Source organism: Lissotriton vulgaris, chromosome 11, assembly GCF_964263255.1.
Source record: "Lissotriton vulgaris chromosome 11, aLisVul1.2, whole genome shotgun sequence".
NCBI classification, from domain to species: Eukaryota; Metazoa; Chordata; class Amphibia; order Caudata; family Salamandridae; genus Lissotriton; species Lissotriton vulgaris.
In genome coordinates, this window is record NC_141699.1 from 201,365,418 (window position 1) to 201,382,100 (window position 16,683).

The 16,683-nt window shown below is 42.4% G+C and overlaps 1 protein-coding gene across 3 annotated transcripts in view; it reads left to right on the plus strand.

The window, feature by feature from the left end:
• Positions 1–16,683, plus strand: part of LOC147679525 (aldehyde dehydrogenase family 3 member B1-like) — a 254,884-nt gene that overhangs the window by 24,974 nt on the left and 213,227 nt on the right. The window contains exon 1 of one of the 3 annotated variants that reach the window (XM_086943111.1): positions 249–1,673. The exons of the other annotated variants lie outside the window; for them this stretch is intronic. The gene's annotated coding sequence lies outside the window, so the exon portion shown is untranslated. Of the gene's footprint in view, positions 1–248; positions 1,674–16,683 lie in introns of those variants that run through there. 3 annotated transcript variants of the gene reach the window in all.

Consider the following 16,683-nt stretch of genomic DNA (forward strand, 5'->3'; position numbering starts at 1 on the left):
GTCTGCAAAGTTCCAGTTTGTTTTGGAAGAAAACTTTCCGAAAGTTGGAATCTAGAGGACATTTTTTGAGGGGGAAGCTTAGAGCTGAAATATCAACTTGTCACGCTTTTATAGTTTTAAGGCTATATTTTACAGCCATTGCTGTTATAGACTGCCCACCCGAGGTTTTTGCATAACACTTTATGCATTATGAGGGAGTTAGATGTCGTTGGGAACTAATTGGAACTTATTTCTGCTTGTATTATTGCGGTACATGAAACCATTTTCACAGCCCAGACGCTGTTATTTTAAAGTTCAACCAACTTTTCTGTTTACATTTGGACTGAACACGACTCTCGTTGGCGTCCATTCTTTCCCATGTGCTACTGGTGCTCTGAGATGCATTTAAATAGTAATTTGTGTAACTTTATCGTCCCGGTCCTGGCATCTTCCACTTAAACCCGACATTAGTCTGCCTACTATTTTATAAAATTTGTGTAGCGCCTTCCTGCCCGTTGACATAATCTCTGTGCGCTTTCTGTTTGGTGCTGGAGCATGCAGCTCCGCCTCCTCAGCTTGTTGTGTATAAATGGGCGAGTGTTTATTAGCACAGTTTATGTGGGATGTATTTCGGTGACAAGCCTCGGGCCGGGAGACGCGCTCCAGACCTGATGCAACCGATCTCCGCAGCACAACTTTTTTGATGAACTCAAATCCCTTCCTTTTAGTTGTATGTAATAATATAATTCCTTTCTTTACCAGTAATGTTTGCATGTTATTGCGAATATTGTTAGGAATATCACATTATCAGTCAGACACACAACAGATGCTGGTCGGAAACGCAAAGAATGGCTAAAATGTAGGACACCACCCACAGACGTGAGAAGAACTTCCACCACGAATAAAGCAGACGGAAGAGGGCTGTGTTGTACAGTAGCATTTGTATAGCGCTTTCTCTCCCTGTATGTGGGGGGCACTAAAGCGCTTGTTCGCGCTGATGTCAAGCTTCCTTATACCGAAGTCTCTTTTGGAAGTGTTTTCGTGTCGTGCGTGATGATCACGAGGTGCACCTTGAGAGATGTGGGAAGCAGCGCCCAGAGGTGTGAAGGGTGAGGGTATGTGAGAGAGACACGCAAATTATGAGGACTCACCAGTTTAGTCATGGGGGCAGCGGGATGCTGTGGGCACGTCCACCAATCCCGGGGGTAATCACAAAAGGGCTGCAATACATAATCCTGGCAGAGGTGATGTTGAATGAACACAACCATAAGTCCTGTACCATTTTTTTAAATGTATTCATGCATTTTTTTTAATGGGAATATTGTTAACTACTGCATAACTTCAACTCATGAAGTAGGAAGGAAGTGAAAGAGCAATTGAGACCTGAAACCCGAGCATAAACTACACAAACTTTCGGCAAGTTATCTCTTACAGGCTAAGGCACAGATTGGCACAACGTTTTTCGAAAGGCTTAAACTATATTTACAATGTTGTGCACCAAAATACATGCGTCGCTAAAAGAGTTCACATTCTTGCTAGTTTTAGTAGCAAAAAAATAGGAAAGTATAAAAATATTGAAATGGGCGTCAGAACTGAGCACAGGTCCCCCTTTGGAGCAACGCATGAAACGGCTGCCTAACACAGGACAACTGTAACCGGAAACCAGCTGCAGGACTGGTCTTGTACCTGGCCAGGTAAGCACATATTTTGAGCCATTCCAAGTTGGGAGCAGTTTTATCTTACCAAGGAGCACATCTGAGGGCAGTCTTCTTCACACACTGTTTATGGACTCAGCGCTGTTCATTTCTTTCTCCCACACATTTGTACTGTTATCTGCAGGTTTAAGCAGTGGTCGAAGTGCATTAAAAAAAGTATGAAAACTATGATGCTGTGCGCAAAGGTGGGGGCAAGGTGAGTGAGCGTAGGGCGTGGTCAAAGGCGTGGCTAACAGAACTAAATATTCTGTAACTTTTTTTCAGTCTTTCACCTTCAGGTAACTACTTATAAAATAAGGCGCAAACCAAATGAAAAATGGATACAAAGTTATGTTAAACAGTGGGAAATGCACTATCGTACATTATGAACCCTCTATTAGTTAATGCATTGCAGAGGTCTGTGTCTTAACCATAGAGCTACAGTTTTGAATCCTGGTTGGAGCAGTGGAGAATAGTGATTTGCGTTTGTTTAGTGCTATGAGGTCCCAGCCTGTAACAGAAAGAACTGGGAATATGTAAGTCATTATTTTAAACTTGCTTTACTCGCAGTATAAAAAGGCTGATAGAAAATGTGCAAAAAGGTTTAAGATAAAGTGCTTTCAAAAATAGATTTTAGTAATGTGCATCTGTTTTGTAACTGTCCATTAAAAGCGCACACTTCACAGCTTAGCTGGTAACTCTCTTGCAATAAAACTGTCATCAGGAATCTTCAAGTGATTATATCTATTAAAGCCAATACTGGCTTCCAGGAACCCTTTACATTTGCAGATAAACCAGTTGTGCACATATACATTTCTTTCTGGCAGCCAACACCCTGGCAAGCAGGCTTATTTAGCAGTCTGCCCTTCCCTTGAGTTCAAATTATAGGAGACTCCCTGCCTTACACTTCTGCTGATGCATTTCATCTCTCAGCATTAAACATCCCAGGAACTTCTCCCTTTTCAAAACATAGGGGAACTGTTTTTCTTAAATTCGAAAAGTATGGGCATGTCGTGCCCCTCCAACCTCGCCCAATTTGACTACTGGGTTTAAGCCGATCGACTGAAGTTCGAGGGGAGCCCTTCCTGTGCCATTTCTCGAGCAAAGTCCTCAAATTACATATTTTTAGGTTGAGCCTGTCAATGCGCTTGCGAATTGAGCTTGCGAGAGATATTGGGGCTTAACCAGAGCTTAACCATCGGCGATTGCATGCAGTGCCCGTGAAAAAAGCGCGTGCACTTCAAAGCCACCAGCCTCCTTCCCACTTTCACTTTCACGGCCGCTAGGCCGTGTCTCTCGTTTCTCCTCCCCCTTCCCCCCCTCCCCACAGCAATGCCAAGAGCTTGTTTAATAAAGCAACTGCTCCAACTCGAACTTTTCTTACCTTTTTGTTTTAGCGTTGTACTAAAGCTCTGACAACCGGCATGAAAGTGCGCATTTAAATGCCAGCAACGAGCTTTGTTTTCACCTTACAGCTCGCTGTACATCTATTTATCCTTTCTGGTAAAAGCTGCCACTATTTCAATCTGTTGCCAGTATGAAATGTCCATCGCGCTTTAATCCTTGCGCTATGTTTACTTTTAAAATTGAAGGCTCGTGCTCTCCTTCACGCTTCACTACACGCAGCGTGTTTGCTTTGGATTAGAAGGCTCGAGCTGGCCTTTGCGCTCCACTGCACACAATGTGTTTACATTTGATTATCAGGCACGGGATCCCCTTCGCGCTTCACTGCGCACTGAGTGTTTACTCTTAATTAGAAGACTCGAGCTGCCCTTTGCGTTTCCCTGCTTGCGCTATGTTTGGCTTTGAAAAAAATGCCGTTTGGACACAATTAACTCGCCACTCCTCAGAGATTCTCGAATAAAATACTTTAACAAATATGTATTTCACACATTGGAAGACCGTTCTTTTGATATGACAACCAAGCTAATATTTATGCCTTTAACTTTACACAAATGATTTTTGAGTGTTTAACTTCTGCCTTTCTACTTAAACAGTCTGCTCAATATTTTCTAACCACTGCTCTTTCTGTCGCTTTAATTAAACAATTCAGTCCCGATTTGCTCAACCAATTCTGCTCAATATTGTATATATTTAAAGATTGAAAAAATTAACCCTTTCACGTTTTACTGATGCAATATGATTTATTCCACACTTTCTTTGGCTCCAGCTTTAAGTACTTGCTCACGTCACGACTTGACAAATCAATTAAATATTGTGAGTGAATAAATTAATCACAAGTCTCTTTAAAATACAACAGTCTTTTGGTTTCCAGCAAGTAGTGCTTTACTTGTTGTGCCCTTCTGCCCTCTGTTATTCCCTTGTTTTTGTGCCCTTCTGCCCTGTTAGACTCGTTTTTTGTGCCCTTGTATGTATGTATAGGCATTTATATAGTGCACTACTTACCCGGAGGGTCCCAAGGCGCTTCGACCGCTGCGAAACCCTTCCTGGCTTCCCTGAGAGATGGTCCCTTAATGGGTATCTCCAGGGTGAGACCAGGCATCCCAGGCGGTCTGGTGGGGCCGTTAGTGAAGATGAGGCAAGCTAATGCCCAGAGTTGCCGAGTGTGAACGCTGATCAGAGTGGGCACTGAGGCGAGAGAATTATCAAGTCCGCTGACCCTGGTCCAGAAACCTGCCGCGCCGGGAATCGAGCCCTGGTCCCGGGCCGTCCTCTGCTCTCGGGTCTGCCGCCTCTAACCAGTGAGCCACACTACTTCTGCCCTCTGTTAGACTCGTTTTTGTGCCCTTCTGCCCTCTGTTATTTTTCCCTTGTTTTTCTGCCCTTCTGCCCTTTGTTAGACTGCTGTTTGTGCCTTTCTGCCCTCTGCACCACCACAGCATCACTCAGCACCACCACAGCATCACTCAGCACCACCACAGCATCACTCAGCACCACCACAGCATCACTCAGCACCACCACAGCATCACTCAGCACCACCACAGCACCAATCAGCACCACCACAGCACCACCACAGCACCACCACAGCACCACCACAGCACCACCACAGCACCACTCAGCACCACCACAGCACCACTCAGCACCACCACAGCATCACTCGGCACCACCACAGCACCACTCAGCACCACTCAGCACCACCATAGCACCACTCAGCGCCACCCCAGCATCAATCTGCGCAACCATTCAACAACAACTGGTTCAAATATGTTCTCTCAATGTTTCAAGCTTTATTACAAATGTCACAAAAAGATGTTAATATTTCACTTCTGTTCTTGGATTTTCGTCACAATAAAATACACTGAACATAATCTTCACAAAAGTTATTTACAAAAGTTTAAGCTATTGCCATTATAAATTAAAATCACTTTTATTTAAGTATTAATTATTTAAAAAAATTAAAAGCCATTGTAATTTGTAATATCAATACATCTAAGTCACGTAAATACAAAACATGTTGCATTACAAATGCTATAGGTGTCACATTTGCGAATGTTATAACTATTGGCATTGTAAATGACAAAGCTATTAATTTAGCTATTTTCAAAACCAACACATAAATAAAAAAATTGTCATTTACAAGACCAATAGCTCAAACTTTCTGCGAGACCTATTGCATTGCAAATGCTTGTTTGACCATTTTTTCCATTTGCATGTTTTGTAGTGTGCGCTTTAACCCATGGGCAGGGCTCCCACAATTCTACAGTTATGCAATGTTTTCCTTCTAGTTGGGGCCAAATGAATAATAAAACGGGTGAGGGCTAAATTATGTAGCATATTGTTTCACATTTTTGTGAAAGTGCTACCTCCTGTTATCTGGGCGAAGGCTTCTCCTCCTTAGTACCAGTTTGACCACTGGTGTAACAAAAGTATTTAATATAGAGCTCTCTGCCCTGAGTACGGTACTGAGGGAGCCCCCTGCAACTTGGGGCCCACCCCCGCACCGCGGGGCCTGTGTTATGCCCCTGAGTTTGACACCCAAATACAGCAATAAGCAACAGAAAGGTGATCCATCAACCTTTGCGAAGAGCCTACCAGTATGGCAACACATGCTGCCGCATTTTTGTTTGGTGACTTTTGATCAGTTTGAGCTAGAAACCATTTTTTTTGTTTATATCTGCAGTTTGTGCATCCTATGGTTGAGTTATGTGACAAATGCAGTAAATTATAATCATGTGGAAAATGCTGCAGCCCCAAAATTGTGTAATTTCAGTGGCTCTGCTCACAATTTTGAATTTGCCTCATAATCCACTTTATGATGCCTAATTTGCAGAGTTCACAGAAAGATGTATTTTCTAGCTTAAACTGTTTAAAAAAGTTATTAAATAAAAGTACAATACGTGGTTCCATGCTGTGTCTGATCCTTTGCAATAGTTGATTCGCCACCTTTCAGTTGCTGATTGCTGTATTCAAGTGTTAAACTGGCATTAATGAGGTGCATCTGTGTTCAGTTAGCATTGATCGTGGTAAAATGGCAAAATAAAATAACACTTTCACAGTGTGTCCCTCATTATACTGTACACTATTGCACTGATGGAGTCATTGGACCCAAGAAACACAATGCTGAACATCAGATTAGTGTAGGTAGCACTTTCACAAAAATGTGACACAATATGCTACATAATTTAGCCCTCACCCGTTTTATAGTTCATTAGTGTAGTTTCTGGCTATTTTTAAAACTATTTTGGTTATGGGAAGAGCTGGGGGAGGTGGTAAAGTGATCTGATAAGTTATTATTGGAGACATTGACATGCCTGGGATGGTCTGATAGGGAAAAAGTCCTAAGCTTTCCCTATCCCGTCAAGCCACATAAATATTTGCTTAAGACACAGTTACTCTCGGTACACTTTCCCAATCTGCATACTGGCACTTTAACCGCATCATTATCTGGCACATTGGCACTTTGTCGGCAAATTGACAACATGTTGTATTTGCATGAATGGGTAAATTGACCCGTAGGGACGGGCCACTAGGGAAATTGTCATGGGCTGCTCCCATTCCCGCCAAGCAACGTAATCATCGGTTTATTACTTCTTAGTTATTCTATGTTCTTCCTCCCAAGTTGCACTTTGGCACTTTAACACTTTATTTTTAGTCATTGGTATTTTATCTGTATATCCATGCTCTCTAAGTAAGACATGAATAAGTTGTTTCACGATCGATAATTATTTTTAGACTGTGGGTAGGCGTTGTGGCTCTCATGACTTTCTGAGCCATTCCAAACTGTGCCTGCTGGTATTCTTATTTGTGATTAGAATTATGATGGGCCACACAAAAATGAAATCGTTTGTCAATCAAGAAATGAAATGGTTTGCTGCTGATGGCTAATACTTTTTAAAACCTATTAGGTAAATATTTTTACACTGTATAGCTTTTGTAATGTTTATGATTTTAATTGACTAATAAACTACCTTATTCATTCATTATACTATAGAGTTTCCTTTTCCTTGCTGCAATTAGTGAATGTTGCCCCTTTAATTTTGTCCTCGATTGCCACATAATTCTAGTGGCCTGACTCGTCCCATCTTGATCAGCAGTTCAGAGGCACCACAAAGTGTTAGCATTTCACTGTTGAACATCTATCTCAGGACCTCACTCAGCAGGGTACAAAATACAGGTTTTACCCATGACGTAAACATGCCATCAAAGAAAGACCATAACATTTTGATGCTCATGTGGGTCCTCTATAGTCTAGTTTTTCTTTCACCGTTGATAAATCTGTTAAGGCGCTTGTCAGAGAAAATCAAATGTTTTCGTTTCAGTTTTACAGTAGTTTGAATGTAGATAATCTTTCTTTGAAAAGCACAGAGAGCAAAGCAGGGGGCATAATTCAATGAAAATGATGTAGTTATCAATTTTATTTATTAAACTTTTATGGCGCAACAGCTACCCTGAGGGTTTCCCGGCGCCTTGGATCCGTACTCTACCAGGAGGGGTAAATATTATTGGTTTAATAGCCATGCCTTAATACCTTGCCGGTATTTTCTATAGCTTGGTTCTAGACGCAGTTTCAGCGGGAGCGAGTTCCACAGAACCGGCGCCAGGTAGGCGAAAGAGCGTCCGCCCATTTGTGCCTGTTTAAACCTAGGGACAACAAATCAATCCGGTTAAGAAGCAATATGAAAGCAGCATCATGAAATTAATGCAATATTTTAAATGCAACTTATAATTTAACTACAAGCTAAAAGTTTAATGAAATCCTTAGAGGAAATTCTGCTCTACCGGATTAATGGAGTGAGGTAGTTATCACCCTTATCTTGAAGCTCGGGAAGGATCCAACTTAATGTCAGTCTTATCGCCCCATATCATTACTAAACTGTGATTATAAAATCTTTGCAGGCATATTGAATGCTCGGCTTAGTAAGATAGTGGGGTCAATAATTCATCAAGATCAAAAGGGTTTCCTCCCAGGCAGGCAGATGCTGGACTTGGTTTACTCCCTAATGGGCTTGGTTGATCTGGCAACAACGCACGGGGTTCCTCTCTCCATCATTACGGTCGATGCAGCAAAAGCCTTCGATCAAGTCAACTGGAATTATTTAAATAACACCTTGAAGGCTTTTGGTTTCAGAGACATTTTTAGGGAAGTCCTTAAAAAATATATAAAACACCCCTGGCCCAGATCTTAGTTAATGGAAGTCTTACCACGGCAGTAACAACTCAGCGAGCCACAAGATAAGGCTGTCCATTATCCCCTATTCTTTTCGATCTGTATATCGAGCCATTGGCCCAAAGGCAGAATGATAACATTTCCCCCTTTAAAGTTAATGGGTTTACTAGGAAGGTAGCATTGTATGTGGACAATCTTATTTTATTGTCCTCAAACGTTAACCCCACGCTATCTGAGTTATTGGTTGGAAGTTCAGGCTTTTGGCAAAATGTTGGGATATCAAGTTAATAGTGACAAGACCGAGATTAGTGACAAGACTGAGATTATGGCTTGGAATACTCCAGCTCAGGGAGTAAGGCTTGACAAGGAAATAAGATACCTGGGAGTGATAATAACCCAGGACATAGTAAAGATCCCTAAAGTAAACCTAGAGAAAATCACTAAGGAGGTCGAGATCTTATTGAAGAGATGACAGAGCCTGCCATTATCGCATTTTGGGCAAGTCAATCTGATCAAAGTGTGTGCCCCTCCCCAAGTATGACTATCTTTTTAATAATATACCCTTGGAATTTGACAAAAGTGATCTTCTTAAAATGCAGGGTTAGATCTCCTCATTTATCTGGGAAGCCAAAGGGATCAGGCTGTCCTGGAAGAAATTAAGCCGGAAATTATAACATGGAGGTATGGGTCTGCCGGATCTCCAGTTGTATTGTTGGGCATATCGACTAAAAAACTGCAGGATGTTGCGTTTAAAGCCAGACAGCTCCCTGATTGACACTCTGTTCAAAGCTACGCTTTTAGACCTAGATGCGGTATACTTCATGTACAAATTTGGTGCCCCTAAATATTTAAAAAAGGTCAGGCTGAAGACTTTATCTATGGCGGCTAAGGTATGGTCGGAATGCCGGGTCTGTCTGGGACAGCCATAATATAGTGAATGGGTCCCCAGTGTGGGACTCCCCAGGAACACCAGATTGTCACTTAGGCGCTCTTGTTCAACTATTAAAGGAGGCTGGAGTCTGAAATTGGAAGGACATAGTGGATGGCAATAAATGTTAGCCCTGGGAAGTCTGGACAAACCTCACCAGTGGAGCTCTTTCCAGATTTATGTATTATCAAATCTCCTCTTGTTGTAAGAATTAATGTTGGTCTACCCCTGAGGATTCCACCATGAAAGATGAGTTACAAGATCCAACTGTAAAAAAAAAAAAAAAAAGACTGTGGTACCATTACCTTCTTGCGGCAGCTGATAGAAAAATGGAGCGTCCATATCTGATCCGGGAGAGGTGCTTGCAGAGTGAAGATCTGGAAAATTTATGGCAAGTATCCTTAGATATTTTTTACCCTCTGATTAAATCTGCTGCACTCAGGAAGAATAATTTTTTCAGACTCCACAGGATATACTGGTCTCCTTTGAAGCTTGCTAAAAAAAGGGGTAATGAAGAAGCAAAGTGGTGGAGATGTGGAGCCCCGAAAGCAGATGATATTCACATTTTTGTGGCTTGTCCTGTGATTAAAGAATTTTTGGGCAGTGTGGGTAAGACCATGACCGATGTTTTTGGCATGTAGGTTGAGGTAAGCCCTTCTCTTATCCTTTTTGGTATTGCATTGAAACCTGAAGGAGTGCTGGGACTCTCTGGGTTACAAAGTAAACTGGTATTCTATCTAGTTCTTTTAGCGAGAAGGGAGATTTGTAAGTTATGGCATCAAGCTGTGCCCCCAACTTGGAGAGCCTGGTGGAATGCGGAACAATATTATAGAGATTTGGACCAAAGGGTTAATCTAAAAAGAGATAGACCAGACCTGGCGCTATTTTGGAATTTGTTAGACCATTTAGATGCTGTTTAAACTATGTTATACTATCCAATGATTATACCTCTTGGTCCGTTCAAGATGTGTGGTGTGACTGAGCTTCGCATAAATAACAACAGCTGAGTCTGGACCCCATAGATAAGAGCAACAGGGATGGCATAGATCGAGAGGTTGTTTCATCTATGGAGGTCAGAAGAGGATTTTAAAAAGTAAAAGTAAAAAAAAATATTTTAGTGTCTGTACTTAGACAATTCAGAATCAATCCACACATTTTTTAGGTTTAGCGTGTACTGCACTATTGCCAAATGGCAAACCTTATTTTCTATGCTTACTTTGATAGACTTTGGGTCTGCCTTCTTCAGCCATCAGCTTCTTTTTATAAGCAACCTTCAGCCATTGGTTTCAGACCAGGGGTCTCAACCTTTCTTGTAATAAGAGCTACTTCTGTTAAATGAAAATCACCCGTACTACTAATATTATAAGTATTGTAACACTGACCACGTCAGACAAGATTACTTAAGTGGACACCATTTTCAAGAGTACAAGCCGTGATCTCCTCAGTTTTCCAGGCGTGGTTGTCAGAAGTTATGTAATAAAGGCTTTATCAATCTCGAATGCCTCTGTGAGTAATGAATTAACAGCCATAGCAGTAATACCCCTGATACCAAGGTATTAATATTAGTAATAAGTCCTCCCAACACCACATGATTTATTACTCCAATATAAGCTTTAAATATATTTTGAAAATTCAGCCATATTTCTCCAAACACCTGTCTGAGTTCTGAAAATAAACACATTTTCATCTTGAATACGTGCTATCAATTTTGGTGTACATATATTAATTCAACCAAGCAAAAGCATATAGTTTTGTAGGCTAGATTGTACACAGAAGAACTACATATTGGTACCTGGAGAGCTACCAGTAGCTCACGGGCTACTCATTGGAGGAGCCTGCTTTAGACATGGTCATTTACATCGTGGATGCCCAGCAAGAATATTTAAGTCTCACTGTTTCTCAATTGGATTGTTGTGTGTCGATTTAGATACCGTATATAGATTTCCCGATTTAATGCCCTTATATAGGTACAATTCACATTGCCCTTATTTAGGCATAGAAATCCAGCCCTTATTTAGGCATTGCTCATGCTAACCAAATACATGCATTGTCAACTACATCCGTTCATCTTCGTCAAATTGAGTTCTTGAAAAAACCAGACTCTTAAGCCTTTTGGACTTCCCCTTTCCTGGATATTGATTTCTCCAAGAACTCATTTATTATGCATGAACATCTATTCCTTAGGGGTTCATTCATGACATTCTTATGCCCAACTTGTACGTCAATACTGGCATTCCTAAACCCCTTCACGGTACCTTCACTTGCCATGGCAAAGCACGGTTTGGATGCTTACTTGCATAACACAGCAAATTCGGAAGGAAGTCCAGTCCCCGCCTGATTCACTGACCAGACGCTGTCATCCTCCTTGCCGAGAACCCAGCTCCAGTGTTTTTGACTCCCCTTGCGGAGTGTTCGAGATCGAGTCCCGGAAAGAGATTCCAATCTCTCTCATTCTAAAGTATGGAGCAGACTAGAACCTAGAGAAACTATTGGCAACTCTTGGCAAAACTAAACTATAGCTAAAAACAGCACCTACTTCTTCCCTCGTACTATACGTAGGTTAGGTACACTGGGGTAGGATTATTTTAGAAGCACCAGTTGAGTATTTTAGCCCGTGTTATTTATATGTATTTTTATGAATGTATATCACAGCTACAGACCATGCTATTGCAGCATTATTTTATCTTACTGCTAACGCTGTACATATTCTAATTCGCATTCTGTCTTTCGATTGTAGCAGTTCATATCTCTTGCATAAGAAATAAGACTGTTCAATAAACCCTTTTATTGAAACGCCCGTGCCTCTATTTCTGTAAAACTCTTTTGAAACGAAGCATGCACGATTGACTGTGTGAAACTGTAATCTATTGTTTCCACGATTCTGAGATTGTTCCGATTCTAAGGGAAATAAAGTTGTCCTGTTTATGCAGTTGTCAGAGACTAATCCCTTCTTGTTTATTCGAAAAGTTTCTAGTGACCTCTGAGTTAGCTGGCACACACAAGTAATTAAGTTTAATTTACTTGATAGAGACATACTGACCTCAGTCCTATGTCAAAACTATAGTGTATATTATTCCAATGCGCAGAGCCTATCGGGGATATAGGAACTACACTATAGGCTCTTTGGGTGTGTCCTTCTGCTTCATGTGGAATGCATATGGGTCTATTTTAAATTAGCCAGTGAGCAAGAGTTCACAAAAGTATCTGAAAAATGGATGCTACAGAAAGCAAAGCAGCTCTTTTTATGTCTGGTATTAGCTGTGACCTTTGATTTTACTGAAATTATTTATGATTAACTTATTTTTAGGGGCTTTCATTCAGCCCTCTTCATCCATTGTATTGTTGTATCCTTCACATTTTATTATACTACATACAGCCATGTGCAGTGTGTCAGCACAGCTTTGCAGACTGAGCATTCTTTTTTCTGCTATCCATGAACAAGAAGTACGTATTATTTTTTTGTTTCTGAAGAAATCCCTTAAAAAAAATAGTACTCTCTATTGGTAATGCTTGGTGTAGAGCTGCTGTTAATAAAGATGTTTCTTGGCCCTGCACATAAATCACAGGTAGGAGGTTTCAGACGAGTTTCCTTGAGGATTCCAATTTTTAGGTCGAGCGTAGCGATGGACCTCTTGTATACTTTAGTATACCTATTTACTGACTTGAATATGGTGACACGAGTCGGAGGCGCGCATTTTCCGTCTCGGATTTGGCCTCCTGAGCGCGCTTTTTCTGCTGGCTGTTTGCTGTGAATGTGTGCGAGCGTGACACTGCCATGCGCCTTGGAAACCGAAACCTAAGAGCCGCGCGACATGAGCGGTCTACGGTAGAAGCTCACGCTCGCGGCTCTTAGGTTTCGTTTTGACTTGTTCTTTTTTGGATCCATTTCACATGGATGTAAATAAAGGAATGGAAGAAAGAGAGGGTAAAACCAGTTTCTTGGGGTCTCGGTTTTTAGGCCTGACCCAGCGCATATAGCTATACTCGTCATTCTCATTAAGTGCATCGCGCGCTGCCTTGAGCGCGATCACTTTCACTTTTGCGGCCGCATTGTTTGATGGCTGTGCGGCCAATGTTTGCTTTTATCCCAGGCACGCACTTCTGTCTCCACGCTTCCAACCCACTTTTTCTCTCTATTCTTCTCCCTTTTCCCTCTCCCGCATTGCTCTCTCTCTCTCTCTCTCTCTCTCTCTCGCTCTCTCTCTCTCTCTCTCTCTCTCTCTCTCTCTCTGTCTTTTCTCTCTCTCTCTCTGCGCTCTCACTGTTAGTTTCTACTCTTTGCTTGTCCAAGGCGGTCATCTCTTTCTTCAACAACCCCCCTCCCCTGGCAGACTCTCCCAACGCTAACTGGCGTCTTCCGATGGTTCACGGCCAAAGTAGTTAATGCACCTGCTGCTACTGAAGTTGCGGGTAAAGCCTCTTTGACGGAATGGACTTCTTTCAGCCTTTATCATTTCGAGGTCGATACAACATCCGTAAATGTTATAATACATCTCGATAAATGTTCATCCACGTTTCATCTCTTGTTTTAAGAGCATTGGATGCATTAGTCCACTGTGGACTTTCAACGCTGTCAATACTGCGCCCTGTTGCCACAGACTCCCAGACAGTATAAGCTCGAACAGCGAATCCACCGATTGAGGGTCTTGAGCCCCTGCCGTGTGCGGTAGTCTGTCAGCAAATTCTCAAGGAGGGTTAATCCCCTGCCAATGGGGATGTAAATGTAACCCTGTGAATTGCAAAGAGGCGCAGGGCGGAAGCAGCGTTCTGACCGGGATGCCTGTACACAAATTGAGGTATGGCAAAAAAGACATGCAGTGCCAAGAAGTTGATAGGCAGCGGCGCTGCTGCAACATACCAAAGCTGACACACAGTGAAGTGTACATTTCTAGATAATTTGTTTACACTTTCATTTTTTTAAAAACACACAGGAACTTAGTCTTGGTCTGTTTTTATAATAGTCAGTAAAAACAATTTCCGGTCTTGTATGTGCTTTTACCTCCCGAACAGCATACTCTCATTCTCTTTCAGTTGAAACGCCATCAGGACGAAATTGAGATGGTTTTAGTGCCCTACATATTTTTCTTCTCTTGTGTCTAGTTTGGTTATCCGAGTGCACTTCAAGGTGTATGTGTGCGCGTGCTTCACCTCCCAAAAAGCTTACTTTCATCCTTTCCCAGTTAAAACGTCTTCGGGACGAAATTGAGGTGTTTTTTATGCATGTTATCTTTTAATTTACTCTTGCGTCTAATTGGGTTACCAGAGTGCACTTCAATGTATTTGTGTGTGTGCGCATCTGAGCAGTCTGATGAAAGCAGGTTGTCACATTTACAATGCAATAGGTCTTGCATTTGCGAGAGTTTATGCTATTGGCATTGTAAATGACAATGCCTTTTATTTATTTGTTTAAAAAACCAACACATTAATAAAAGGCATTGTAATCTACAATGCCAATAGTTCAAACTCTAGTAAATGTGAGACCTATTGCATTACAAATGCTTGTTTTTACTAGGACTCCTGGCTTTGATGTTTGTATGTTGACCAGTCACTTTGGATGCTTTCACATACCACTCCTTTTGCCTAAATCGCAGAGCCTTGGACCTTTGGGTGTACGATGTTTTCTTTCCAATGTTTTCCCCTAGTAAGAATGTATCTGTTGAGTGGGATTAACAAACATTATTTTGCTGTTTAAAATAACAAATTGTGATGTTTTTATGAGATTTCTTCAATCATTCTCTGGCTATGGAATCATTCTAAAGGACCACAATAGAAAAGAAACCATGTAGAAAGAAGCAACTCTTGCCAAGCGTAGGGTATTGTGCAACAAGCACAGCCTAATGTAATTGTTTTTATGTCTTATCTGTACAGCCAAGCCGCCGGTGAGACCTACTGTTACAAATTCTTTAAAATATGCATAGCATGGGCTTTTACTCTACTCCGAGGGGGTGTTTCTTAGGTCTGGCTTTAAAGCACAGCTTCCTGCATTCCTCTAGCTACTAAGGGATCGATTACGATGGTATGAAATTCACTCACGTTGCCCCCCCCCTCTGATAACTGTTGATCAGAATTCCTCTCGTCATTTCCTGCCTCATCGCTCCCCACTCGCATTACTGTCCTACTGTCACCCCTCCAACGTCTCCTGAAGCATGTATGCCATCTCTCACACCCCTTCATTTCTTTTCACCCCTCTCTTTGACACCTAGATCATTCTTCCTTCAAACCAGAGGTTAGTTTTAAAAGAATAAGTGCTGGGGTCTAAAGGTTTTCTTCAAAAGCCTGGTCCTGGTGCAATTAAATGTAACTTTCTGAATACCAAGGCTGTGTACAGTTGATTCCACCGTACGTCTTTCATCCACCACCAGACACCTTATGCCCCTTTATATCACTCTTGTATATTCTTTTTTTAGGTCTCGCCTGTCGATGCGCATGCTCATCGAGCTTGCGAGACTATGGGGGCTTAACCACTCTTTACCTAACTTGCAAGGAATCGTGGCGATTCCTTGCAGTGCCCGTGACTTTTAAGCTCAATGCGCATGCGCATTGAGCTTAAAAGCGCGTGCACATGCCCCCAGCCGCCTGCCTTGCCCACTCTCTCTCTCACAGCCTCCCCCAGCTCCGCCCCCTCACTTCTTGATTGCACGGCCGCTAGGCCGTGCCTCCCCTACTCTCCTCCTCCCTCCTCCTCCTACTCTCCTACCCTGCCTGCCGTGTCGCACCTCTCCCCTCTCCCCGCTCCGCCCCCTCCCCTGCCCGCCGTGTCCTGGTTAGCGTGGGAGTTTTGTTTCATTATCAACTCACGAGTACTAGGAACTCTCTTTTTTAATCCTCACAGGAGCCACAGAGGCATGTTTAACAGCTTTCTTTGTTTGTTGTTTATGATTTATAGTCCGGGATTTTTGCCCTCTCCGCATTTGAAAGGATTTTTCGATGGCTCCCGCCCCAAGAACAATAACTGGTGGTGTCACCGGGAGCCGCGAATTCCTGTGGAAGATGTCTCTGTTTTTACCAATTTAAATGCAAAAACAGTCAGCCAGTTCAGCAATTAGCATGTCAATGCCGAAGCATGTACGGAGCTTAACCCCGGATTTATTCACGTGGAGAGAAAAGCCCAAATTTTTCATACAGTATTCTGACTCTGACCATTTGTGTCTGCAGTTTTGGGGTGACTCACTCCTCTGATCAGCCTGCAGCGACACTGGTGCCTTAAGTATGTGTCACTTTAGCCGGAGTTCCCAGCTGTTCCCCCTTGGAAGGTCCAACTGTGGGACAAAAAATGCTGACTCATGTTTTTGTAACACTTACCCCTTCGTTGTTCGTGTTCAACATATCTTTAGTGGATCTTGATATTTAACATTCCCCCCTCCCCACAGCAATGCCCTCCGTTTTCACTCGCTGCCTCCTCCCGCTCTCCTTAATCCGCTCTCCCTCCTCCCACACCCCCGCTCCGCCCCCTCCCCTGCCTGCCGCGTCGCATTTCTCCTCCCCCCTCCCCACAGCAATGCAGGCCTGTTGCG